We start from the raw sequence: 26,653 nt of genomic DNA, 5'->3' as shown, positions 1-26,653 counted from the left end.
GGGTGGGGAAGTTCTCAGCTGCAGTCCCTAAGTGGGCAGCATGCAGGTGTGGAGGTGACCTTGACTTGGGTGGGTCACCTCGACTGCTAAAAGCAGGAGGAATAATATTGGCTGCCTTAAGCGGCCCCTCAGGCATGGTATGCAATCTTCCTGACCCATTGGCCTAGTGTTCTCACAACACTTTCACAGCCTGATTTAGAAGCTTCTGAAAATCTTTTTTCAGAGCTTGACTTTGTGAGAGGACCAACCAACAAAGAAAACCCCACTTAGCTGATGGGAGAATTGTTGGGGCTTGTCCTCTGATGGGAGAGGCCACTCCCTCCTCTTCCAATCCCTTCCAAGAACCTTAAAGCTGAAAGGGCCTTTTATGTTTCTGATAAATGGTTTGGCAAACATTTGAGTCTTGGAATTATATCCTACCTGACTTGCCTTCCACTAATCCCCTAGTCCCTACCCCCTGCCCCCATCAAAATATGTTGTGTCTCCTGGCAACACAGCCTGAATGTCTCAGGAAAGTTAATGTTCTCAAGGTGCCTTCTGGATCTTCATCCTGGCTTTGCCATGTATCAGTCCTGTCACTGAAAAATGTCATTCTCATCCCTGAATCCCACTTTCTGAGATAATAAACCAGTTGGGTGAGAAAGGCTGCTAGTAGGATCCCTCCCAACATGAATGTTAGGATTCTATTATTCTTCTACATCCAAAGGCAATTTAATTCATCCCCAGTCAACCTAACCATGGCCTCGTCATTGTCAGAAGTCAGAGAAAGCAGCCTTTTGGCAGTGTTGGGCAGTCCTAAGGCTCCTGTGTTGTCTTTAGTAAGTGTAGTGAAGAGTGGGTAAACATGAACCAGCAGAAACCCCATTTCCCCCTCAGCTCTCTCACCTGCCATCACCAATGGTGTCAACCTTCCCCCTCCAGCTCCCTCCCACTCCTCTTGCACCCACAAATTCATCCCAAAACTTTTGCCTGGGGGCGGGGGAATTCAAGACTTATTTCTTTAATGGTCAGAATTGTGCTAGGTCAAGACTTTTAACTGTGTATTTAATTAGTCATCTGTATGCATGTAACTTAAAGGCGTTCAGCTGTGCCTTTTTTATAGGATTAATAAAGCGGGTTGTAAATCACCTATGCAGCCTATAAAAGTATTTATAGCAGCTTTTCTCTCCCTTTGCCATTACAGAAGCTCTGTTTGAACTAGCTGAGGTTTGCATGGGGATAGTTCTACCCAGTTCTAGGAGGAAAGCGTTAACAGTCCCTTCCTGGCAAACCACAACTCCATCATTAGGCAATGCGAAATGTGCTGAAATGTTAAGCTCCAGCAAGGACGTTCCAAGGCGTTATTGCCAACAGCAAGCCTTCTGTGTTAATGAAAATCAAAATACAAAAAGCCAGTCAACTGCAAGCACAAAACTTAAGCCGAACTTGAGAAATATGACCAGAGCTGGAATGCCATGGCTTCTTGACTTCTATAAACCTTAACAGGATTTGGCAAGCCCTTCTCCAAGCTCATACATTTGCACTGGCCAAACACCTTTTGGAACCACCTCAGCCAATTCCACAGTATCAATGAGTCTGTAAAGGAACAAACCACCTTTTGTCTGATAGACATGCAGAGCTTTTGTGGGTAAAATAAACAGTTACCAGAACTGCTTCTTTGTTGTCAGGAGGAGGTTCATTTCTCACATCCTTCTCTCCAGCCTACCAAAAAAAGTTCCCAGGTCTTAAAAGAGAATTAGACCCATGTCATGTCCCCAGCGTGATTCCTCTTCAGGTCCTGCCTGGCTGCAAGGGGCCAGTTCAGCTGCCAGTTGACAAGAAGTTGATCACAGATATACCTTGATTATCATCCCAGGGCTAACCCTGGAAAGAGCAGCTATAGTTTGATCTTGCAGACACATGTTCTGAAACCTCACAATTCATATTACTTCCTTAGATGAATCTTGATTGTCTAGTGATCAGCACCCTTTCAAAAGGAAAAAAAAAAAAAACAGGATTGTTAAAGAGATCACAGGACCCTATGAACAATAATCTGACTTTGGGTTTGGACACTGATGGCAAAAGACAGAGTGTATTCTCCTCAGGACTGGGGGCTTCCATAAATAGGTAGTGGTTTACATATTGCCCTGGCCACCAGAGGGTAGAACGTTTGATCACTTTGATGGTTCCTAGGGCTAATCAATCTAGGGAGGGGGGCAGCTGGGCTTTTGCTTGCAATCCTGGGGTATAACTTCCGTGTTTGTATTCATTCAGGAATAGTGTCAGAGAGCATGTGTACTAAGGGAGAGGAGTGGCAGTGGGTTCTTCTTCCTGAAAACTGGCTCTATGAGTTGGAGCTATGGGAATTTGGTTCACTATTGTGAGATTTGTCCAACCTTGGAGTTTGGCTTGAGGTCCGTCCCTTCTTCTAGTTTGTTAGTTTTTCTTTCTCCCTCCCTCCCATCCCTTTTCCCCATTTCTTTCCTTCCTGCTTTTCCTTCTGTTTGGAAAAGAACTTTGAGGAAAATATGGGTGGTTGCCCTAGTATGTAATTTAAGAATACAAGATTCAGGACTGATTCTTATTGAGATATATCTTTTACAAAGAAAATGTGTGGGAGATAACTAGCATTCTCTTTGATTATGCCTAGGTTAGTTTGAATTTGTTTTTTGTTAATGGATCATTTTGCATTTCCAGAAAAGACATAAAGACATTCTCTCTCTCTCTCTCTCTTTTTTTTTTTTTTTTTTTGCAGTTAGAGAACTGTTCCTTCTCTCTCTCCCTCCCTTTGTGTGTGTGTATGTGTGTTAATAAGGATTAGAAAACATTTGAAATTGAGATTGAGAGTTTATCTTTACAATTTTCATTCATTGCGTTTACTTTGGTTGCGACTGACTTAACTTTATGGAGGTGAAGTTTACATATAATGAAATTCAGTCATTTTAAGTGTACCATTTGGTGATTTTTGGGGGGTAGATTTATTAAGTGATGTAACAGCACAATAATCATTTTAAAACATCATCCCTCCTATAAGATTTCTCATATCCATTTACAATTTATCCTGTTTCTCACCCTAGCCTCAAGCATCCATTAATCTACTTTCCATTTCTGTAGATTTGCTTTTTCTGGACATGTCGCATACATGGAATTATTCAATATGTAATCTGTTTGTTTCTGGCTTCTTTAACTCAACATGTATTTGAAATTCATTCATGTTGTTGCATTTTCAATATTTCACTTGTTTTTATTGCTGAGAACATTCCATTTTTGTATAAACCACCTTTCATTTATCTATTCATCCATTTATGGACATTTGGGTTCTGTTCACTTTTAGGCGATTATGAATAATGTTGCTATGAACATTTGAGTGCACATCTTTGCATAGACATATGTTGTCCTTTCTCTTGGTTAGATATGTAGGTCTGGAATTGCTGGGTCCTATGGTAAATTTATGATTAAGTTTTAAGAAACTATCAAACATTTTTCCAAAGCACCTGTACCATTTTACATTCCCACCAGCACTGTGTGAGGGTTTCTATTTCTCTGCATCCTGGACAATGTATTCTGTTACCTGTCTTTGACAGCCATTCTGGTGGGTATAATATGATATCTGTGTGTGATTTTTATTTGCATTTCTCTAGTGACTAATGATGTGGACAATCTTTTTGTGTGCTTATTAGGCATTCGATATCTTTTTTGGTAAGATGTTTATTTATATCTTTGGTCCATTTTTAATTGAGTTGTTCATCTTTTTATTATTGGGTTGTAAGAAGTTTTTTTTTTTTTTTTTTTTTTGTATATTCTGGATACAAGTCCTTTGTCAGTTATGTAATTTGCAAAAATATTTTCTCCCATCCTGTGGCTTAGTTTCATTTTCTTAATGTCTTTGAGGCACAAAAGTTTTGAATTTTGATAAAATCCAATTTATCAATTTTTTTTCTTTTTATCGTGTTCTTTCTCGGTGTTGTATCTAGGAAGTCTTTGCTAACTGAAGTTACCGAAGATTTTCTCCTGTTTTCTTCTAAATGTTTTATATTTCAACCTTTGCATTTAGGTCTCTGATCCATCTTAAGCTAACTTTTGTGAATAATGTGAGGTCCGAGTTCACCTTTTGCATATAGATATCCAATTTTCCTAACACCTTGTGTTAAAAAGACTATTCTTTCCCCATTGAATTTCCTTGACACCATTGTCAAAAATCAATTGATTGTAAATGTAAGGATTATTTTCTCTCAATTCAGTTGTATCTTTATACGTATCCTTACACCAGTGGTTAGGTTAAAGAGAATCCCTGCAATTGGACATAAGACGTTGAGCTGAATTTTTTTTTTTTAAACAACTCCTCCTCCGACAGAAATGGGAGAAATGAGGTGATCTAAAAAATGATTTGCATGAAAGGAGAACCCCGAACCAGAGCTATCTGTGGACTAAAGTGATTGTCATGCAGAGAAGACCTACTGTATTGACTGTAAGCCCAAGCAAATCCAAGACTAGAATTAAATAAGGAAGCTCTCAAGATAGGGGGACAGGGGATGGAACAGCTGAAGCAGGTGGCGAGTTACGGAAAATTCTTCTCTCTCCCGCTTGCCCAAAGTCAGAAGAATGTAGATGTGGAGTAATTTCATAGGAACCTCTGTTTATTTTTTAATGGAGATAGCACTAAAAAAAACTATGACTTATAAAAAGAGAAACTCCTCCTCATTTTCCTAAGAAAAAGAGAAAACAGGCAAAAACAAAGCCACCTTCTTATGGAAGAGTAGTGTGGGGAGACTCTAGCTTCTAGAGTGTTCTCTGTCCTTTTTTCCTCAGTTTCCATCCATTTCCCAATTTCTCGTATGTCAGGGATCTGCTACTATTCTAGGCACAGACAGAACCAGCTTCTCTGATCTTTTAAAAAAATGGATATATCATCCCAAATGCTGTTTAAGTGGCAACAATATAGCAAGTCTGGTTTATGATGATTTTGCTTACGACTTAGAGCAACATGCAAGGGACAAGGAAGACATTTGTACATTCTTGAAGTCCATTGTTAGGAGATGTTTCCTGAGAAGTCTTCTTTACTGAATCATGAGTTATTGAAATTGCTTCCTCAAAGGAACACTGTTTCCTAAGCTTTTCATAGACCAATGGGAAGAGTTCATTGAAGCAACAGATGCTGACAATACCGAATAAAAGGGCTTTTTGTGGAATCATATGGAGTAGATGTGGCTGTGGCTCTTTGTATGCCTCGTCTGGAGCAGCCTGGGATCCTTGAGACTTTGAGCATAGGCATGAGCTATAATTAGTTTGGGGGCCTTTTGTATCTATAGGTGAAATGAGTTCCCATCATCCAACACTATGATCCAAGTCCCTTCCTCAACCTACTAGGTGAGGTGAAAATAATATGACTCTGCAGTCAGGAACACATTACACTGTATGTGGGCGGATACGTTACTAGCACCTAGTGATGTTCAATGTTGGCTTCTCTGTTGTACCAGTCACTCTCCATCCTTCACTCCCCGAAGAAGGAGCTGTCAGAGAGCTAGGATGTTGGACAGGTAAGTTTTGATAAGTATGAAGGGGATGGAAAAGTTGAGTGCCTGCCACTGAAGCAAAAGCTTTGGATCTAAACATGTGAAAATGAAGGGACCCATCAGAATATTAAACCCATATGGATTTTATATTAAATTCCCTTCCAAATAACCAAACTTATAATGACTGTTACCTTCAATGCAGAGCAAGAATTCGATGGAACTCAGCTGGATAACCCTATCCTGAGCCCAGCTCACATGTAAATCAAACAAGAAGCTCCTATTTCCCTGTGTACCACCCCACTAAGGCAAGCACTGAGAACAGGCAGAAACCCCAAACCCAGGGCTGGGCCAGGACATAAAGTCAGGAAAACTATTTCTCTGAACCCCTTCACCCTGCTTTAGACCTTCTCTCTCTTTGTTTTTCTCTCTTCCCTGTTAGTCCCAGAGCCCTGCAGTGGCCCCTCATCATGCAGGGTCTCCTCCTAGATCTGTTCACTTAAAAAATACCTTCAGAGCACACCTGGCCACCTTTCTGTTTCTCCCCTCCAGGGAGAAGGCAGCAAATCCACCCACAGGGACTCTTACGGAGTGACTGTGTTAAGGCATCTAGAAATTATTTTAGTTGACAGAAGCTAGCTGGGGAGAGACTTAGAGGCAAATGGAAGCCTCCAAAATCACACTGCTTTGTAGCCTGGAACCCACTCTGCCTACTGTTCATGTCCTCTCCCTCTTTTTCTTATAGAAATCCAGAGAAGCCAGGTCCATCCAGGCCATGTGCATAGGAGGACAGTGACAATGTCTTCTTAGCTTTGTTCTGCAGAATTGACCTCAATTATTGCAGTAAGACTCTTGTCTTGTTGTGAGCAAATCATCCCAGGCTGGCCTCAGATGCTCTGGTTAGTCATTGCTCTTCCACGGGGCTCTGTTGTGAGCCCTGGACGTACAGATACTGACAGCAATCGCCACAGGCTGCACTTTGCTCTGTAGCTCGGACACTTTGTTCTGACCACGCTCGGCTCTTGGCTTGGCTTCCTTTCCATAGAAGCTGTGAAGTGCCCATTGTGTTGGGGCTGGCTGGGACTCAGGAGAGTCATGCAGGGATGAGAGTCTGCTGGATCGTAAGCCGCCTAGGGGTTTAAAGAAGAAGATGGGAGCTGCTGTGAAAAGCCCAATGCCTGATGGGGCTTCCCAGCCCTTTCTTTATTAGGAACCCAGGAAAGGGCTCAAAGAAGGAGCTGTTTGTGTACAGAGGAGCACTCTGGGGATTCAGGGCATGGGAGGAAGGGTAGATGGACAGTTATGGGCGGTGGGGCGGGGGTGGGGGGAGAGGGGGTGGCGAGGAGAAGGAAACCTGAGTAGACCTGGCTTTTGCTCTGAGCCAAGCTCATTACCAGCAATCTTGGGGAAAAAAAACATTCAGTAACTGTCATTAAAGGGCTCAAATACCTTTTTTTTAAATAGCAGATTTTCTTTTCTTGTTTATAAAAATAACCATTCTCACTGTGACAAACATGGGAAACCCAAGAATCACCAGTAGAAAAACAAAAATCATCCAAATAGGGATAACTGTTGTTAATATATTAGCACTTTGGTATAAATTCATCTGTTTTTTTCCTTATACATAAAGAAATTATATATTATATATATACATATTTTTAACTAAAGGAGGAATCATATTCTATTATACCCTGCTTTTTTCACTCAGTGTTATATATTTTTTTGCAAAATGATTTAAAAAAATTTTTTTTAACGTTTTATTTATTTTTGAGACAGAGAGAGACAGAGCGTGAGCAGGGGAGAGCAGAGAGAGGGAGCAGAGAGAGAGAGGGAGACACAGAATCTGAAGCAGGCTCCAGGTTCTGAGCTGTCAGCACAGAGCCCGTCGCGGGGCTCAAACTCACAAACCGCCAGATCATGACCTGAGCCGAAGTCGGACACTTAACTGACTGGGCCACCCAGGCACCCCGAAAAATGATTTTAATCACTGAATATTATTTCATCTTTTCATGTACCATAATTTACTCAATTAAACACCTATTGTTGGACATTTAGGTTGTCTTTATTTTAACATAAGTCTTTGCTCACTTTCATAATTTTATCTTTAAAATACATTTCTAGAAATGGAATATGCACATTAAATTTTTTATACATACTACATTATTTCTCACCAGTAAGATGTTCTAAATTGTATTTGTATCAATAGTATATGAAATGTATCTTTTACAGTCTAACATTGGATAGACTGTATCTTCGTTAATCTTTGTCAAATTGAAAAGCCTAAAGTTCTATCTCATGACTTTAATTTGAACCTTTTTGCCTATTAGTGTGATTTGGTGTTTTTTTTCACTTATTTGTTGATGAAATATGTAGATACATTATCACCAATTAATGGGGTGTTCCTATTTTTAATTGCTCTATTAGAACTATTTATATATTGGGATATTTTGTATTTGTTTTATATGATACAAATACTTTGCTAATTTGTCATTTCCTTTAATTTTACCTTATTATTTAAATGTCATATAATCAAATGTATTAATCTTTTACCTTTAGAGTGTCTTGATGCTATTTTGTATACTGGATGCTACTTAGGTAGATTATTTCCACTGTAGGATATAATACTCATTTTTCCCCCTAGTATTCAGAAATAATTTTTTAATGTCACAAGTAACTTCTTAATCTCTTTGTAATTTAAGGCTCCATAGGATAAGTTAGGAAATCTAATTCCATTTACCAGATTATTTTCCCAACTCCATTTATTGAGTAACAGAGTCATCCTTTGTTGATATAAAATGCCACATTGTCGGGGAGCCTGGGTGGCTCAGTCGGTTAAGCGTCCGACTTCGGCTCAGGTCATAATCTCATGGTCCCCGCGTCGGGCTCTGTGCTGACAGCTCAGAGCCTGGGGCCTGTTTCAGATTCTGTGTCTCCCTCTCTCTGACCCTCCCCCGTTCATGCTCTGTCTCTCTCTGTCTCAAAAATAAATAAAGGTTAAAAAAAATTTTTTTTTAAATGCCACATTGTTGATATAGGAAATACTTATACGTGAACTCTGTTTCTAGGTACTTTATAGAATTTCACTGATCTGTACGTACAATTCTGAAGCAATACCAATCTCTTTAGTGATCATAGGTTTATCCAGCTCTTCTATTTATCAGGTTTTTTCTTTTCTTTCAATTTCTCTTCACTAGTTTTCGCTTCTTCTTTAATGGGTCATCTTCCTCTTTATTTTGGTATTTTGGCTTTCTTTGTAACGTCTTCAGTCAATTTGTAGTACACTTCATTCTTTCTTTAAAAATGCATTTAATGTTACAGATATGCTTCTGATTACACTGACCTCATAAAATATGATTATATTTTCAGGTTATAAAATATGATGTTCTCATTATTATTCTCTCAGTATTCTTTAATCATGGTTTTGAATTTTCTCTGTCCCAAGAGTAACTTTTAAAAGCATGTTTGGATAACCAAGTAGTGATTTAAATGTTTTCTACTTTTATTATTAAAATAAAGTATAAAATGCCTTATTTGGTAAACTTAGTGCTGTGCTCTCTGTGACCCAAAGCATGTCAATTATGGGGAAAAATATTTATCTGCTCATATGGTCCAGAAGTCAATATATATAAAATGAGACAACTGTATCAATTGTATTTCTCTAAGTCTCTTTCTCCTTACTTACTTTTTTGCCCCTTGATCTATCAAAAACAAGGAGGATTTTGTTAAAATCTTTCCCTATTACTGTGCTTCTGTAAATTCTAGAACTTCCTTACGTTCTAGGTTCTTAAGTGTTCTGTATTCTAATGTTGTATTATGCTGTTAGTAAGATGTTATTATTAATTGGACCAAGTGATATACCACCTGATAAGATACTGCCTTAATATAATAATAATGAGAACATCAATTTTGTGATATTTCTGCCCCAAAACATAATCTAATGTAATCATGAAGAAATGGCCAATAAACCCAAATTGAGAAATTTTCTATGAATAATTGGCCTGTAACATGTTTGAAAGAGTTAAAGTCACAAAAGTCACAGAAAGACTGTGGAATTGCTCCAAATTGATGAGCATTGAAAGTCATGACAACTAAGTCTAAGTATGATCCTGGATTAGATGCTTTTGTCATAAAGAACCTTTTTGGGACAATTGCTAAAACTTCAATGGGGTCTGCAAATTAGATACTAGTAGTGTATCGGTGTGAATGTCTGGGTTTTGATGTTTGTATTGTGGTTATGTAGGAAAATATCTTCTCTAGCAGGAGTTACACGCTAGAGCATTTCGGGGTTAGGACACATCATGTCAACCACTTACTCTCAAAAAGTTCAAGGAGAAAGTTCTTTGCACTGTTGGAGCTTTTATGTAAGTTTGAAATTGTTTAAAAGTTTTTTTTAAGTTGATTTATTTATTTTTAGAGAGAGAGAGAGCACAAGAGGTGGGGCAGAAAGAGAGGGAGAGAGAGAATCCCAAGCAAGCTTGCGGTTGTCAGCACAGAGCCCAACGTGGGGCTTGATCCCAGGAACCGTGAGATCATGACTTGAGCCCAACTCAAGAGTCGGATGCTTAACTGACTAAGCCACCAGGCACCCCTAAAAAGTAAAAGATCAATACAAGTCTATTCTGAGACATCTCTACTTCCTCCTTATAACTAAGTCCTATCGTCTAATGTGTCTTCACAGTCATGTTGGTGCCAATTAACATCAGTATAAAGTGATGGTTTTTAACTCTGAATGTGTTAGCGAACACACGTGAGTTCTCTGTGTCCAGAGGGGGCCCAGCTAGCGACCTGAGCAGGGAAGTGCAGAACTGGGGAGAAAGGGTGAAAAGAGAACAGCAAGGGCTCGTGACAGAACTGGCTGGAGATGTCCAGAGCAGGGCAGTATTGAGTGCTATAAGAATGAATGCAGTTGGAGGCAAGGGTATGATTCACTGTGGAATGAAATTAATTCTGCTGAAAGCGTTGAAGAGATTAAATGTGCCATGCATGATGCCCTTGGTGATCTCCAGGCATCCCTGTCTCTGGCAATCTTTGAGGGGGAAGTGGTAAGTCAGGTTGTTGTCCGGAGACTCGAATTCTTATCTTGCCCTGCTACAAACTAACTGTGACATAGGGAAAGTCACTTAAGCTCACAGAGACTCAATTTTCTGTGTCGTAAATGGAGGGGGTTGGAGTTTAAGGCTCTTTCAAGTTCAAAATTATAATTTTGAACATCAGTGAGAATGAACATTTTCATAATTCAAAGAAAAGAGATTCATTTGGGCTGGAGCAGAATAGAAAGGTCTTCATGGAGTTGCTGGGAGTGGTGTGGGACCTTACATGTGGGGCAGCATATAAATCTCTGGTCACGAGGAGAGAGCCCTGGAGAAAACGCGTGCCTGAGGAATGGTCTTCGCAGGACTTTCCTGTTGGGGTGAGAAAAAAGCAGACAGGTGCGGTGAGAGGTAGAGAGGGTGAAGAAGGGCAGGAGGCAGTCAGGACTGGCTTTGGATATGGTTTTTCATCTTTCATCCACATGAACATGTGGCTGTGGAGACCCTGGCGCAAATTTCTGCTCTTAAGGTTGTTGTGTGGATGAAATGCATGAATGTTTTCAGTACCGTTAGGAAATGATCAGCTGTTTAAAGGAGACCAAACCTGCCTTCTTACACTGGCATCATTAATGTAGTGTTTTAAGGGGGCATTGTCCTTTATTTTTTTTTTTCTCCTTAAACGAGTGGGCAGAATTGAGGAGAGCAAAGGCAACTGGAAAGAAAGAACTATAAAAAGCAACTTGGTGTTTTCTTGTGAAATGTAATATGCCATCGTTGGGCCTTGTGGGTGCTTTAGTATTGTTCCCTCTCTCCAAGAAACCATCTGGTTAGGGTACAGGTAGAAGAGCGGAAGGCAAAAGAAATAGGTGTTCCAAACCGTGGAGCGACCCAGGGGACCTCAGTAGACCACATACTTCTTGTGTCAGTGACCCCCATACCAAAGAACCGCAGTCAGCCATGCTTACACCCTCACTGTAGAGGCAACACTTGTCAGTAGTGGACGGGAGACTGCCAAGGGCTAACCAGATCTGGCTGCGATGGAAAGGGCACATGTTGACACAATGGGCCCTGCAGGCTGTGGGGGTACCTTGGCTCTCTCTTGGTGACAGTGGGGTGTGATACCTCTTGGTTCTCTGCCCTTGAGTGGCCAAGCGGGAGCAGTCTGTCCCATGGGGCGAATGTTAGGCTTGGTTGGGCGCTGTGGCTAGGAAATTCTTCATTTGTCTGAAGGAAATCAAAATGTGGGCAGACTATTTTGTGAAAAGCAGACAAATGCCGCCCCGAGGAGAGAAGAGCCTGTACCCGATGGCTAAGTGGAGCGTGGAGCCCTGGCAAGGAAGGGAGGAAAAGCAGGCCTGGGCTGAGGGCCACGGGCGGCCTGCCTGGTGGGAGCACAATTATTCCACCCCCTCCTGCTCTCTGTGGCTGGGAACACAAAGGGAAAGAGGGTGGGGTGGGAGGGCTTGGCCCCTCTCCCTGCAGAGGTCGGTCCACTGGCCTCAAATGATTATTGCGTTTAATGAATTGCAGCTTGTAAAAGGCTTTGAAGCTAGAAGGCAGAGCCTGAGTGCTGAGGATTCTTTTTCTTAAATCATTTTTTTTCTATGACTCGAAAAACAAAATCTCTCTTGAGCAGAGAGCAACAGTCAAGGCTGCCAACCTCCACTCGTGCTAACTTTTTTTTTCTTCCAAACTGCAATTCAAAGGTGAAGACTACAGAATGTGGAAACACTAAAGCACAAGTAGACAATGGGTTTGACATTTAGGCAGGAGGTAGGGGAAAATGTTAAAGGGGCCTCCACTGGAGCAGTAACAATTAGCCCCATTAGCTTGTGCATAACCCATAAATGTAAGGAGCACATAAACTGTGAGAGCAAATCACTGTGGTGCTCCTGGGAAAAGATCTCGATGCTGAAACCGTCTCACTAAATGGACATAAAGAGATCACACGGTGTGTGTCTTTCAGTGGCAATTAACCTCAATTACTATCCTACAGTCCATAAAGACAGCTGCCTCCAATAGGTTCCATGTGGGATCTGTATCTGAGTCTGGGCTGTCCACGCCAGTTATCCTATAGACAGTGGCTGCCTTTGGGGCATTTTCAGACATGATATAAATCCTCACTTGCATTGCTTGCTCCTAACTATAAAAGGAAGAGTAGCAGGTGTGTCTTTCCAACCCACCCTTATTGGCTGGGGGTTGTGACAGCACCTTGCTTGCTTGCACCTCAGTAATGCGCCAGAGAAAAGCAAAGAAGGGAAGGCAACTGAATTCACCAGGGTTCGCTGAGGCACCTTGAAGAAAAAAGTCCAGCCTGGCTTTTCAATTCATGGAGTTCCTTCCTCTGAAGAACACCTTGCTGATATTGTCACTTTAGCCTGTCTGTGTAGTTTGATTTTGAAATCATTAAAGGCATTTCATATCGGCCTTTTCCCTCATTAACAGAAAATCAATGTTTCTATAAACATCGGAATAATTGCATGCCTGTTTCTTGGAAACGTTTTAGAAATTCTGTCTTCTCTCCTGTGTCTTGTTCCTCCCTTCTCCCCTCCCTTTCACTCCCCCTTTCCGCCTCTTCTCTTTTCTTCTCTCCCTTCTCCTCCCCCTCCTTTCTCTGCTTTAGGCAGTTTATTTTTTAAATTCCTTGACACATTTCTAGCGTTTACCATTTATATAACATGCTTATTTCTATTTCCTTTTCCACTTCCGTTTTAACCAGACTCAAGAAATACTTTATGGGACGCCTGGGTGGCTCAGTCAGTTGAGTGTCCGACTTCAGCTCAGGTCATGATCTCGCAGTTGGTGGGTTCGAACCCCCATCGGGCTCTGTGCTGATGGCTCAGAGCCTGGAGCCTGCTTCGGATTCTATGTCTCCCTCTCTCTCTGCCCCTCCCCCCACTCATGCTCTCCGTCTGTCTCTCAAAAATAAATAAACGTTTAAAAAATAAAAAGAAATACTTTATTTTAGTTGGTTTTGTCCACATTCCCATTCTTCATAATGGTACTCCTGTTTCTCTGTGTCTTCGTTATGGTATATTCATACCTTCACGGGTAAGCATTTGTTGCCCATTCTTTTCTGCTACTTGTTAGCAAAGATTGGACTCCAATTTTCCTGAAACTTTCTATTAGTATCTCTTAATACTTCTCAAATCTCTCTTTATTTTTGAATTTTTGCTTGTTGTTAATGGTTTTTAAATGTTGTGATATTACGATTTACAGTAAGAAATGCATATTTGGTTTTCCTCTCCATTCCTGGCACAGACTCCAAAATCCCCTGGAATTTTCTAAGAGAAGCTATCAGTTGATCAAGGTGTCTTTTATTCTGTTAATGAGGCAAACATGGAGAGCTCCAGGTAACTGGAGAGTAAGGTGCTGGTTGCTGGGGGGAACCAACCTGATTAGAGGGTTGGGTTGATCAGCCCCACCCTCTGACCTTGTGTCAGAAGAGGCTGGAGGCTGAGTTCAGTTACCAAAGGCCAGTGATGTAGCCAATCATGCCTGGGTAACCTCAATTACCTCCACAAAAGCCTAAAGAACAGGATTTCAGAGAGAGCTTCTGGGTTGAGGGACCATAATGCATCCATCCATGTGCCAGGTCCCCAACTCCGTGCAGAAAGAAGCTCCTGCCTTTGGGACTTTGCCCTCTGTATCTTCATCTGGCTGTTGATTTGTATCCTGTGATTTCCTTTGTAATAGTCGGGCAATCTGGTAAGTAAACTGATTTCCTGGGTTCTGTAAGTAGCTCTTGTAAGTTAATGGAACCTAAGGAGGCAGTTGTGGGAACCCCTCATTTGTAGCCAGTCAGAAACAGAGGTAATAACCTTGACTTGCATTTGGCATCTGAAGTGAGGGCTTGTGGGACCGGGCCCGTACGCTGTGGAATCTAATGCTACCTCCAGGTAGGTCGTGTCAGAATTGAGTTAACTTTGTGGGATATCTGGTTAGTGTCCACAGAGAACTGGGTTAATTGCTTGGTGGTACGTCAAAGAAAAAACACGTTGGAAACGGTGTCAGAATTGGAAATGTCTTGGTTCTGTGATCCATGGAAATGGCTTCGACATTTTTCCATTGAATGTTCTTTCTTATTTTCCTTGAAAGGTTGCTTATCTTTGTCCTTCACTTTGCCATCCTTAGTAACTATATGCTTTTCAAGAAAGCCATAGTATATAGAAGAAAGACAAGTCTGGGTTCCAGGCTTGACTCAATTTGATCTTGGGCAAATTACATAACTTCTTAGCCTCAGCTTTTCTATGAAATGGGAATAATAAGGTCAAGCTCTCAGAGCCACTGTCGTGGCTAAATTGAATAGCATAGCTAGAACCTCTATATTCCAGGTGCCCGTAAATGTTGGTTCCCCTTGTCATTTCAGGCAAATGCTGTCCATTTTTTAAAATTATTAGTGAGGAAATAACTTCCGATAAGCCTTTCAGTATAGAGAGGTGAAACCTAAAGCCTTACCTCCCATTATTATCTTGTGACATTTTCATATTAAAACGTGAAACCTTAGTCTGTAGACTTTTGTCCTGTCAATCTTCTTTTCTGAGGAGCACACCTGCTTCACAGTAGCTCCATGAGGCTATGGAGATATGGCCACCCCTGTTTTATAGAGGTCAGGAGTGTTATAGAAGTCTCCTCTGTCCTTGGAGGGAATTGTATAATTGTCCTCCATTCTGAAAGTCCTCAGTTTCTCAAGGGAGTGCAAGAGAGGAAAAGGGTGGCTGTTTGAGGCCCAAGGCATCGATGTTGTTGGGGAAAGAGAAGTGTGGGAAGAGAGTCATGTTAGATCCTTGCCCAGTGTAGTCAAAGTATTGGGCTGTGTCTACCTATGTTAGGCATTTCATTTTATGAGACTACATCAGGTTCATTACTGAATCAACCAATAGTGAGCTAATACCTGAGAAAACAGTGAGCAATAATAATTCAAGAAAGATCAGTGAGAATATGAGACGGGGTCACACCCTCACAGAGACGGAAAAGCTACAACTCAGTGGTAGTGAGGTTGCAGCTGTTGTGGTGCATCAGCGTCTAAGTTCGCCATGGCTTCAAAATGGTAGGGTCAGGGTGGCTTGAGACCGAGAACACAAAGTATTTTAAATGATGAGAACTCATGCAAGAGCTGGGATGGTAGAGAAGAGAGAGTCATTCCCATAGAATCAACTCCTGCCCACGTGAAAGAGTCAGTCACTTCAACGGGCATAGCTATGCTCTTAAGGATGGGTATCCTCGGCAACTCTAGTCAGTTTTATTTGAACTGAGAAGTTGGTAGAAGAGAAATGTGCATCTCTAACTTTGTCCTTTTTTAAAAAAAAAAACTTTTTAAAATGTTTATTTATTTTTAACGTTTATTTATTTTTGAGACAGAGAGAGACAGAGCATGAATGGGGGAGGGTCAGAGAGAGAGGGAGACACAGAATCTGAAACAGGCTCCAGGCTCTGAGCGGTCAGCACAGAGCCCGACGCGGGGCTCGAACTCACGGACCTCGAGATCATGACCTGAGCCGAAGTCGGCTGCTTAACCGACTGAGCCACCCAGGCGCCCCTAATGTTTATTTTTGAGAGAGAAAGAGAGAGAGAGAGAGAGAGAGAGAGAGAGACCGACCATGAACAAGGGAGGGGCAGAGAGAGAGGGAGACACAGAATCTGAAGCAGGCTCCAGGCTCACAGCTGTCAGCACAGAGCCCGACGCAGGATCGAACTCACAGACCACAGGATCATGACCTGAGCCAAAGTCAGAGGCTTAACCGACTGAGCCACCCAGGCACCCCTCTAACTTCATCCTTTTTCCTATTTCTCTGCCTGGTCTTGGGTATGCCAGCCACTGTTCTCAGATTTTTTTCTTAGGAAGTAGAGAAAGGAACAGAAACCCTAGAATGGCTTTCTGTATTTGAGGTTCTTCCGTGGCTAGAGCCTTTAGAATATGACTGTTGACCATCAAAATGAGATGCTAGAGTAGTGGTTCTCAAAGTGTGAACCCCCAACCTACTGCATCCGAAGTTATGGGGTGAGGCTCAGCATTCTGGTTTGACAACCCCTTCAGGTGGTTCCGATTTGTGCCGATGTTTGGGAACGGCTGGATAAGAGCACAGGGTTTAAGAACGCAGACTGTGTTACCTGGGTTCTAACCCCAGCCCTACAGTTGACTAATTGTGGGATGTCTGAGGGCTCTTACAAGGATTAGATGATACAATGTCTGTTGACAGGGTTTTAACAGGATTAGAATCATACCTGGCACTCAGTAGATGGTGCCTGTGCACTTGGGCGGGGTGGGGAGCGGTTGCGCGTGTGTTTGTTGCAAGGCTTGCTAAGGGAACTACTGATTTTTGCCTATCAGGCTGGTCCACCATGATCAGTGTTGTGGGTTCTGAATGACTTTCTTCCTTGTGTCCCACTGTTATCGAAGACGTATGGAGAAGGTTTCTTAGGGGTACCCTAGTCCTGTTACTAGCACTCACCAGTGCTAGTGAGCATCATGGCTGCACCAATAGTGAAAACACAGGCTGGCTGAGGCCAGAGCTGTATCTTACTGAGTGTTTTGAAAGCTGGGTGGAGGGAGCAGGAGTTACCCAGTTTTTTTCCCCTTTGGCAACAGTGTTTTTCCTGAACCCTGAGGAATAATGAAGAGAGAAAAATGAACATTTTTGTGGTTCAGCTGACATTAAAATGGGAAAAAGCACATCACTGGAATTAGAATGTCCTGTTCATTCGTCACTTTTTCTTCAATTAAAATGTCTCTGCAAGCAGGAAAAAGAACAAGCCCTCGATGACCTCATAATTCATTATTTCTAAGGAATATACTTAATTCCCAGTGGAGATAAATCTGAAATCGATTTTCCATTTCTGTCAGCCATTGACTGGCGGCCTCTCAGGTCCTCGTGAAGGAGAGTATGTACTTTTTGTGGGGTTGGCAGGGGCTGGAGGGGAGAGGGGGTTGGTAACCTTGAAGGCAGCTGCTGAAGATCCATTTTCCTTTGCAAGCCATTCGGAGCCTGTTAGAAACTGAAAAGGAGGAACTTGGGCAGGCATTTTCATCGCAAGGCTTGGCTCACTGTACTCAGGGCCACTCTTAGAAACCGAGATCCCCTTTCCAGGCCATTAAAAAGGATGTGAAAGGAACCAACTGCTGATAAAGGGCTAGAGTGAAGGGCAATAGAACCTTCGTTGATAGGAAGATGGTGGTTAGAAAGAGGGTGTGTTCTGCTTTCAATGAATAACATCCTTTGCCTCCACGTCCCTGAGACCTCTGAGTCTGAGGTTAACTATGGCTGCCACTGAACTTGGAACTCTCTGAGCATCACCCACCCCATCCCCCTCTTCCCCAGTGCCAGGATTATACCTTTTCTTAATCAAATGGGATGGGTCAGTGTTCATCTCTGTGGTTAGATCAGGACAAAGTTCTGGGCGTGGTTCACATATCTTGTGACGTGACAAGCTGGGCCAACCTGGGACCCCTGGCAAGTGAGTAACACCATAGCCATTACCTTCCTGCAAAGGCAACAGACGAGAATATAGATCATCATAGAATTAAGCAGTGACAAATTCACCCTCAAGGTCAGTGAAATGTCTGCTGGCTTTTCAAATGGTGTTTTACGTCGAATTTACGGTTACCAGCTGTGCAAACACGAGATGATAGGAACAGAAGTCACGAATGAGCCGCACCTCAGAAAACATATACTAAATTTAACATTTTGTAACTTGAGTCCACATAAATACGCTCACATTCCTTTTTACAGCATTAATTAAATTGAAATAATGGTCCAGGCAAAAACCAAATAATTTGGGGGTTGATTGCTCGATGGAAAGTAGCTGAATGTTGAACAAATCTATGATTTCCTTGGCTATATTAGCAACCTTAACAAATTGCATTTAAATAGCAGATGCACATATAGCACTGTAATTAGAGTCATTGTTTAACTGCCGTCCTTCATTAGAAAGATAGAGTAATTTCTGGGGACCTGGCCAAGAAAGTATTCCCCACAGACTCCACGGTCAGGCTTCTGTTTCTGTAGTAGGCTGAATAGTAGTCCCCAAAGATACTAGGTCTTAATCCCCGGAACTCGTGAATGTTAACTTATACAGCAAAATCTTTGCATCTGTGATTTAGTTCAAGGCTCTTGAGATGCGGAGACTGTCCTGGGTTATCAGAGTGGAATCCCAATGTAATCCCATGTATCCTAATAAGAGTGATGGAGAGGAGAAGGCCATGGGAAGCCAGAGCAGAGAGAGATGTTTGAGGATGCTGACCTTGAGGAGTGGAGTCACATGACCACAGGCCAAGGAGTGCTGTGGCCCCCAGAAGCTCCAAGTGGCAAAGAACAGATTTTCTCTGAGATCCTCCCTCGTGGTCCTGCCAACACCTCGATTTCTGCCCGGAGATAGTGACTTTGGATTTGCAGCCTGCAGAACTGAAAGAGAACGGGTGTTTTAAGCCCCTGGTGTGTGGTAACTTGGTACAGCGGCCGCAGGAAATGAATACAGTACCTACAGCCTCTCCCTGAGGGTGAATCTGAGTGCAGGACTGGGGTGCTAGAGCAGACTTCATTCCAACAGTTGAGCCCTCTCTCAGCCTCACCACATTCAGTCACTCCTGTAGGACACCTGTGGTCCTTATACAAATGAACTGCATCTCCCCCTGTTTCCACTCACACCCAGAGGAACAGCTGAGTTCCTCTGGATCATTCGGGATCCTGCTAGTCACACCAGTCACTGTATTTGGGACACAGATGTGAGAATAAGAGAATATCACCCATCCACCATCCACCCCCACCCCCCCCCCCCCCCACACACCAAAAGCCACTCAGTGAACTGAGTGCACTTTCAGAATTCAGCAAAATTTATCTTCCGGCTCTTGACATCTAAGCCCAAACTTGGGTGAATCTCCTTTAGTGCGAAGTCCACACAGAAAGGAGAAGTGCTACTTTTCTTGCTTGAAGAGAAGCCCTTCCTAAAATCTAATCTCCCTTAAAGATTGTTTCTGGTCACGTGGGTGAGGAGCAATTTGTTTCTTCTCCCACCCACTACAACAGGTGAGCCATTACAACACAAGCACAGGGTGTCGCCTGCGGTGACAATATGCTTGGTCTCATCAGGTTTGCTCTTGTTGCTAACTGATTTCAGAAGATGTTACTCTCTGTATTTGTACTTTCAAACATGCCCATGTTATTTAAAACATTTTTTAAGGTTTTTAAAATTTATTTTTGAGATTGAGAGCGCGAGCAGGGGAGGGACAGAAAGAGAGGGGAACAGAAGATCTGAAGCAGGCTCTGTGCTCACAGCGGCAAGCACAGTTCGGGGCTCCAACTCACAGACTGTGAGATCATGACCTGAGCGGATGTTGGTCGTTCCACCAACTGAACCACCCAGGCTCCCAGGCCATTGCATTTTAGAACAGGGACCTCAGAGGTCTAGGGTGGCATCACATTAATTTCTGTTGTGTGACTGCTAACAGTGTCGCTTCTAGGAGCATGTGTATGACTAAATTAATTATAAGAGAGGAATATGGTGAATTCAGCAGACTGATTCCCCTGAGCTTTATCTATTAAGGTATAATTCAGATAGATTCTAAATGTTAGTCAATTGAGTAGCTTTTGCAAGATATGCTCGTTTTAATACCTCCGTGGATCTGTTTACTTGCTGAAAAGTCTGAGTATCTCTTGGATCTTGATACTTTTTCCCAGGTTGTCTTAGTGCCTGAAATAGTAGCTAAGAAGCCAGATAGTGGAGGCAGAATATGAGAGTTCAAATCTCACCTGTAACCACTTTATAAAACATGTAACCTTGGTCATGACCTCGCTTGGTTTTAGTATCCTTAGATGAAAAAAAAAAAAAAAAAGAATTACAACAGTTCTTATCTCACAGGGTCTTTGCAAAGATTTTCTGAGATCTGCATGGAAAGTGTATAGCATAATGTCTCCCACGAAGACCAGGAACAAGGCAATGATGTCCCCTCTCATCACTGTTTTTAACAAACCAGATTATAGAGCAAAAGTAGCAGTAAAAGTAGCAAGTGACTGAGACAAATGAAGAAATGGAGAAAAATAAAAAATGTAAAAACATTTTATTGAATTTATTGGCAATAGATAGGAATTGAGTACCCAATACTTGACTTGAGGGCTTTAGGCTTTTTGTGAGGGAAGGGGGAGTCTATGAAGGTACCTAGGAAATATAAAGAAGGAGGCGTCCTTTCTGTTTGTTTGTTAAAAGGACAGAAGCCTCTATAATACGGGAAACTACTGGCACAGGCCAATCCCTGCTGTATCCTTTGCTCTTAGTGGAGTGTTTCTTTATGATGAACCTACATCAATTAGGTTGGCTAATTGGAAGTATTGGCTTCCTGTAACAAAGACCCAAACTACAGTAGCTCAAATAAGAGAGACATTTGTTTCTCTCTTGTGAACATGTAGGAGGTGGGCAGTTGAGGACTGACTGGCAACTCTGCTTCACAAAGTCCTCAGGACTTGGCCTCTTCCACTTAGTGCTCTGGTGTCTCTAGAGTGAGAGTTTTGCCCTCAGGGTCCCAACATGGTGGTTGGAATTCAAGCCATCCTATCCAAGTGCCACAAAAGGAAGAAGGGGTGGAGAAGAAAGGGACAAAGGGTATCTTAAGCTTTCTTTAGCAAACTTTACTGAAATGGCATGACAGTTCCCTGCATTTCCCATTGGTCAGCACCTAGAGACATGGTTACATCAAGTTGTAAAGGAAACCAATAAATGTGGCTGTGAGTTTAATTAAAAATGGGGGGTTCTGTTACTATGGAGAAAGGAAAGGGCCGTGGTAATTGCCTAAATCCCAGCTCTCAGTCAGTGATTATTTTAACATGTACATGTTAGTCTAACCTTCTTAGTATCAATATCAAACTGCCATTATGCAATGTAAAAGATGTGGCTACCTACAATTTAAAGTCCGTAATAAGAGAATCTAGCTTCCTTCCTTGATTCTGATAAATGTGAACAGCTCTTCTAAAGGGTGATCTAATGTTTGAGTTCTCACTACAAGTGACGGTTAGGAATCAGACATAACTGGATTCACATCCTAGCTCTCCCACTTAGTAGCTATGTGACTTAGAGAAGATTACTTAAGTTCTCAGAACTTCAATTTCATTATGCTTTTATGGGCATGACACCCATAACCAAAGATATTATTAGGATTAGATATCAGTAGAGATGTTAAATACCTGGCGTGTAGGTACAGTTGATAGAATAAATAAGAACTCTGTTTCCTCCTCTGTGAATACACATTATCCTTTGTTTTCTTGAAGCTTCTCTTCTACTCTCTGATGATTTCTATACTTCCAGCCTCCCAAAACATCTTCTTTTCTCCCTGGTTTGGATGTTTTCTAACCAAGTCACCTAAAGGGGTAGCCCTAGCATATTCAAGGTACACCATCAACTGTTGTAATTGCTATGTTGTCATTGAACACAAGAAATGAACTACAGCCAGGAGCACATTCCACGGACTGATGCTCACCCAGAAACATGCAGAATACACTCAGCTACACCTAAGATTTCCATAAATATAAATGAAAATGTGCACAGGGATAAGAAGTTACTTTTTAATGAGCAGTAGATGATCAAGGTGGAATCAAATTTCCTGGAAGAGCTGGAGCAAATGAGGTCCCTAAAGTAGTTGCTTGATGTTGACTTAAGGGAGTCTACATTGACCAAGGACCAGTGCTCTAGACTGAATATTTGTATTCCCCAACATTCATATTAAATCAACATATATTTGGAGGGGGACCTTTAAGAGGTGCATAGGTCATGAGGGTGGAGCCTTCATAAGTTATATATAAAAAAAAAAGACTTCGGAGATCTCCCTTCTCTGCCCTGCCTTGTGAGGTTGTAGGGCCATCTATGAACTAGGAAGTGGGTCATGACTACACCCTCAATCTACTGATGTTTTGATCTTGAGCTTCCCAGCCTCCAGAGCTATGAGAACTAAACGTGTATTGTTTATAAGACACTCAGTTGACGGGATTCTGCTACAGCAGCTCAGGCTGACTAAGACAACCTGGCTCCTACCCAACCTGGTTCCCATGTTCTCTCCTCATGCTTTTCTTTGCTAACAGCATTTATTTTCTCACAGTGCTGGGATCTAGAAGTCTGAAATCAAGGTATCAGCAGGACTATGTCCCTCTGACCCTGGAAAGTCATTTGTTGCTCCTGCCTCTTTTCTGGTTTAGCTGGTAATCCTTGCCTTGCTGCTGTTTCCACTCCAGTTTCTACCTCTGTTGTCACATGGTGATCTCCCTGTGTGTCTCTGACTTTTCCTCTTAGGGGAACCCACAGTCATGTTGGCTTAGGTGCCAATTTAAAGATCTCGTTTGAACTCAGTTACATCTTCAAAAACCTTGTTTTCAAATGTGGTCACATTCACAGGTACCAAGAGTTAGGACTTTAACATACCTTTTTGGGAAACACCATTCAATCCTTAACACTTATGTAGAATTTTGAGAAATTATAATTAATTAGAAAAGATTCAAGGTTAACCCCATGAAAATTTCACTGACTTCTGATTGCATTCTGATAATCTTGATTAGCAGAAAAAATAGGATAGGGTCATGTGCTGTTGGCACTGGAGAAGCTGAGGACCCAGCATGAGCTTTGGAACTGAGTCTTGAATGTGAATGTGGCCATTGCCAGATAGATCCCAAAAGGTCAACCATTTTCATCCTGCTTAGGAGTGGAGCTGGGATGTCAAGGAAGAGGGGGCCAAGTAGTTGCATAGGAGGTCAAAGTCAGGAGGTGGGTTGTACTAAACTTGTGTGTGTGTGTGTGTGTGTGTGTGTGTGTGTGTGTGTGTGCGCACGCACGCGCATAATTTTATGAGTGACCACGTGCATGTGAATGAGTGTGAGTGTGAAAGTTTGTGTATATGAGTGAATGTGTATGTATGTGGTGAGTGTGTGTGTGTGTGTGTGCGCGCGCGTGTGTGTGTGAAATTTCTAGAAGGCAATAATGGGAACCCTGGGTATTAATAGCAGTTAGGTGGGTGGGGAGAAAAGACCATCACAGGGGCAGACCAGCTAACTATAGAAAGTTAGAATGTGACTTTCTAATGAAAGGGAACACAGAAGACTCTGTAAAATTAGAAACCTGAAAGTATGTGCCAGGTTTATATTCAGTTGCCTTATGTTTCTCTTCCTCCATTATTTAGGATGAATGGCTATAGGCCAGATCCAATTGTAGTTTTTGCCTCCGATTTTTTTTTTAATGAGAAACAAACACTAGTATTTTTTATTCTATCATATTTAGAAAACTACATCTCTTCCTCCCTCTTTTTTCATTCTACTCTAATATAAGAAGCACCCAACAGATTGAGAGAAGTGTTGCCAAGAAAGTTTTATTATGAAGATGAAAATACACAGAGAAAAGTTTTAGTCTGAGAATACAAGGTATTTAGATAGCTTTTTTTAAAAAAAAGGAACTCTAAATTTTAATCCATGGGCACATTTTGCTGTAATTATTTTATTTGCCATTAGCAATAAATCTTAAGCTGTAGAGCAACCAAAAACCTATTTCGGAACCTAGTACCAGCGAAGGAGCCATTATCTCTACCTATCCCACTTATTCTCACTTTACTTTCCAAGTCCTTTGATGTCACATTCACAGAGTTTGACTGTAATGAAATAATGCAAAAGAACAAGACAGAATGGAAAGTGAAACTAGCTTTGAAGCTATTTTTCCTGGAGAAAAAAAAAATGAAAGAATTCCCAAGAACAAGATACACCAATGGGAGATGAATATCCTGTAACTTTTTCTATAAAATAAATATGAATCAGAATATGGTGCCCTCCACATGGAAGACACTAAATAAGAACTTGTTTATGATGATGGTGGTGGGCGTGGTGATTCGAGATCTGGAATAACTTGAACCAAAAAGAATATTCATGTGGCAGATTGGGTTTTTCGAAGATGGCCATAATAAGATGGCCTCAATTAGAGGGCCATCACAAAACTTGCTCTTCCCACCATATGCTCTTAGAATGCGACCTTGACATACCTATATTATTATGTCACGGTATGACCTTGACTTATGTTTGTGTATGTTTCCTCCCTCTCATCCCCCACAGACCTTTGTAACTGCTGTGCCCGACAGAATGTGGCAGCAGTGATGCTGGATGACTTCCAAAGCTAGGACACAATATGTAATAGGGCTTCTATTTGGTGTTCTCTCTCCATTTCTCCCTGTCTCCCTCTCTTCCTCTCTCCCTCTCCCTCTCTGATTGTCCTTGAGGCCCAGCCACCAATCTGAAGAAGAAAGCCTACATGATGAGACCGGATTGTGGGTGTTCCAGCTGACAGTGCTAACTAGGCCCGCCACTAATAGCCAACATCGCTGCCAGATTGTGACTGAAGGAGTCTTCAAATGATTCCAGCCCCCATCCCCCAGCCTGCAAGCTTTCCAGCTGAGGCCCCAGATCCAGTGACCTGTCTGAATTTCTGACCTACAGGAAATGGGAAAGATAATAAACAATTATTGTTTTAAATCATTAACTTTTGGGGAGTAATTTGTTATGCAGCAATCGCAAACCTCCTTAGAGAATTCAGGGATGCTACCAGATGATGCACATAGGGAGCTGGGAGATTCTGCTTCTCGGAGTATTACCTTGCTTGGCTGGTGCAAGAGCTTTCTTTCTGTCCTGGGTGTTCCTTCTTGACCCAACTTCCCATCATTGCTGGCCTCAGCCACTAGGCTCTCATAGGCTCTTCAAACTGGGGCCTCAAAGTTATGGTTAGGGTTCCATAGTCCACTATCCAAATCTTTATTGTGTGGTCACATAACGTACTTGTTTTGAGTTTTTGCCTATGTTGTATAGATGAATGCTTTCCAACCTTCTAACACGCTTTCAGGTGCTTCTGCTGCAGGTCTGTGGACCACACTTGGAATCAAGAATAGAGAAGGTTGTGTGGAAAAAAACCAAACAAAAACAGACAAAACAAAAAACTTGTGTATGATTCACCCCCAAGGAAAGAAACCGGGGATAATACTGTAATTGATCATCTACAGTTGATACAGATATCAACTCTAGTCCTCATGACGCTGATGCAAGGTAAATGTTATCTCCACATTGACGGTGTGGCAAGTAAGGTTCATAGAGATTAGGTAAGCAAGCAAAGCCATTTTAATTGAACAAAAAGTGACAAATGAGCAGGACATTCTAATTCCAGTGATGGGCTTTTTCCCATTTTAATGTCAGCTGAACCACAAAAATGTTCATTTTTCTCTCTTCATACTTCCTAAGCTTGTGATTGGTTCTCTGGTTATCATTTTATTTTTGAATGAAGAGAAACTTTTGAAATGGCTCTGTACAATAGAACGTTCTGCAATTACAGAAATATTCCACATTTATTTCTTCAAATAGAACTTTCTGCAATTACAAAAATATTCTACATTTATTCCTTCAAATATTGTAGCCACATGTGGCTCTTGAGAACTGAAATGTGGCTGGTGTGACTGGAAAACTAAAATTTTCATTGAATTGCATTTTACTTAAAATTTTAAATATTTATAGCTATTGGCTAAAAAAGTGGCTAATTCTCGTTGGCTGCTGTATAGGACAGCACAGCTTTATGGAAAGGGTCCTGGGGTCATTGAGTTTGAAAGCTGACCTGGATTTGCACTGGAGGTATATGTGCCATTTCATACAGTGTTTGTAATTTTCATCCATAATCCGTAATCTTTACTCCTCTCTTCTTCCCTTTCCTAAATCACATGGCATGAAACAACTTCTTTCTTTTGGATTCACATCCTTTAAACAGAAGTTTTAAACATGGTAGAAATACTGGAAGCCACAAGGAGGAAGAAATGCCAGTTCAGGAAGGGGGAGGATTTGCTGGGGGGTGGTCCCTTAAGAGACTAGAATAGCAAGTGGAAACCACTGTTCCATTCTTTCAAGGTTTGGGAAAAGAATGGAAAAGATGTGTTCAGATTCTTTACTTTTCTCTTGGGACTTCTACCAATTAGAATGCTTTCAGATATGAGGAAAAGAAACCTTCACTCAAATGGCTGTAAACAATGAAGAAGTGTATTATTTCACATAGTTGGAAGTCCAGGGCGGGGTAGGCTTCAGAGTCCAGTTACTCTGAACAGCCACTCACAGGGGTCAGCAATAAGGTACTGCAGACTTTTTGTTTGTT

At 41.8% G+C, this 26,653-nt stretch overlaps 1 long non-coding RNA gene across 1 annotated transcript in view; it reads left to right on the top strand.

The window, feature by feature from the left end:
- LOC122239270 overlaps nt 1–24,901 on the top strand; it is a 39,118-nt gene extending 14,217 nt beyond the window's left edge. The window contains exon 3 of the long non-coding RNA XR_006218220.1: nt 24,586–24,901. This is a non-coding gene — a long non-coding RNA (uncharacterized LOC122239270). The remainder of the gene's footprint in view (nt 1–24,585) is intronic.
- Nucleotides 24,902–26,653: the final 1,752 nt, after the last annotated feature.

The sequence above is a fragment of the Panthera tigris genome, chromosome A1 (genome assembly GCF_018350195.1).
Source record: "Panthera tigris isolate Pti1 chromosome A1, P.tigris_Pti1_mat1.1, whole genome shotgun sequence".
In the NCBI taxonomy this organism is placed as follows: Eukaryota; Metazoa; Chordata; class Mammalia; order Carnivora; family Felidae; genus Panthera; species Panthera tigris.
This window is presented reverse-complemented; position numbering and strand designations above follow the sequence as displayed.